Raw genomic sequence first — 2,500 nt, 5'->3', positions numbered from 1 at the left:
CTAAAAAAAAAAAAAAAAAAAAAAAAAAAACAACAACCCAAAAACAAATAGGCAACATAGAATGCATCACTCAAGTTTGTAAGTAACTCTTTAAATGCAAAAATGATCTTCTTGACCATCCTCGTGATTTTACTATGCTATAAACATACATTGCCAAGTTAATTTCAAAGTATAAAATAATGAATCTACATGTTCAACATATTAACAGATATAACAATAGATTACTTTTATAGCCTAAAATAGTCACACAAAATGAAGATTGCTTTATGGAAAAAGTCACAACTAGATTTCTGATCAGATTATTAACAGTGACATATGTCAAATATTTGGCAATATGCATAGCTATTATGTAAAATCCTATAAAGCATTCAGGATATCTAAATACGAGTACAATTATGTCTCAGGCCATCTACAACACATAAAACACATTACAGAAAACTAAACACACTGTTTCTGTTACCCGGATGAATCAGGAACTGTTATGAGCTAGAGTCTGGAAAGAGGAGAGAGAACTGATGTCAACAATCTTTATTGATATCGAGGCGACTTGCATACAAATTAAGTCGTCCCAGTAATAGTCGACATTCCTTCGACTTCGCCGGATAACATGTACTAACAAAAAAAAATGTAGCACACCCATTTTGCTCAATAAATCTTCTAATTACACTCTCCCCCTCCAACTTAAATGTCGCCTCGACATTTTGACAAATATATATAACATATATAACTAAAAGTGTCAACACTGACAACAACTCATATAACTCTAAATTACAAAATACAATTTTCATGAAAAAAAAAAATCTATCGACCATCTGATAATCATCAGAACATGTGAACCACTCCCAAGTATCAAACTTATTATACCGGTATTCATAATCATCACAGAACTAAATTACTTTGGCAAGGTTCAACAATCAACTTCTATATTAGGTATCAAGATCAGAAGTGGTTAACTACACTTAGTCTATAACTAAGAATTATACAACATAACATATCAGTTGGCCACCTGACATGAAAACAGAACATTCAATTCTGAAAATACATTAACCTATGAGCAAACAATAGCTCTGATCATGACACAAAATATGGCTATACACAATTCTCGGGCTAATGACCCTTCTAGGTAACCATACAAACACAAATGTCACTAAATGCTAAAACATCACTCTACACTACTGTTTCTTGTCTGCATGTTACCACATCTGTCCATGGATAAGCGCTGGGGTTTCCCATGTGATCATACGTTAGTCTTGCTGGTGGTCTTGAAACTCTTCGTCCTCTCAGCACGCGGTCACCATCGTCATCACTATCACTATCATAGTCACTATGGTGACTGTTCACACAATCCAAAATTTCGGACGAATCGCTTGGGTCTTCATCCTGGTCACCATTAGAATATGCACCGAGAAATTCCGAAGAATGTTCACTTAGGCTGTCCGAGTCCTGCAATGTAATATGCGCCGGATCTGGGTCATCCATGATGATTGGCTCCATATCCTCTGTATCTGGATCAGGTGAGACAAATGCAGGTGGTGCTGTTCTCGAAATACTTGGCGTGAAGACCTCTGCATGCGGATTCAGCTCTTTCTGTACAATACAATACTCACTACTGCTGCTCGAATCTGACACCAGTGGCTGTTGGTTTTCAAATTTTGTTCTTAGCTTCTGTGTGACATGACGAGTCCTCCGTCCTGACTCAGAAATTTTCTTAGCATTCATTGTAGAGAGCAAATCATTACACTGAAGCAGCAAGTTTCTATGTAAGCGACGAATTGGTCCCTTCCCATCCTCGGACTTAATCTCATACACCGGGGAGTGGCTATTCATTCGTCCAACAACTATGTGTACTGTATCCTCCCAGTATGATCTCAGCTTCCCTGGACCTCCTCTTTCCCTGAAGTTCTTTACAAGGACTCTGTCTCCAGGAGCAAGAGCAACACTTCTAGCAATCTTATCGTACTGTTGTTTCCCTTTAAGTCCTGCATTTCCAGCTTTCTTACAAGCAATGTCGTATGTCCTTCCCATTTCTACTGTCCAGCGCTTCACATACTCAGCATGCGACTTGGTTTTCAGCTGTTGGTCTCCATATGCTTCCTGGAAAATGACGTCAATCGCTAGCCTGGGTTGTCGACCAAATGATAGGTAGAATGGTGAGTATCCTGTTGAGTCATTCTGTGTACAGTTGTAGGCATGTACGAGTTTATTCAGGTGTGACTTCCAATCAGCCTTAGCAAAAGCTGGCAAAGTACGCAGCATTCCAAGGAGGGTACGATTGAAGCGTTCTACCTGACCGTTCCCCTGGGGGTGGTATGGAGTGGTTCTGGACTGTCGCATACCACACAATTTTTGAAGTGCATGGAATAGTTCATTCTCGAACTCACGGCCTTGGTCATGATGTAGTTTGTGAGGAAAGCCAAATCTCATTATAAAATCTTGAAAGATTTTATCTGCAGCTGTTTTTCCTGATTTGTTGCGGGTGGGGTAGGCTTGGGCAAATCTA

The sequence above is a fragment of the Ostrea edulis genome, chromosome 7, assembly GCF_947568905.1.
Source record: "Ostrea edulis chromosome 7, xbOstEdul1.1, whole genome shotgun sequence".
Lineage (NCBI taxonomy): Eukaryota > Metazoa > Mollusca > Bivalvia > Ostreida > Ostreidae > Ostrea > Ostrea edulis.
The sequence above is the reverse complement of the archived record's forward strand: the minus strand, read 5'-3'. Positions refer to the sequence as shown.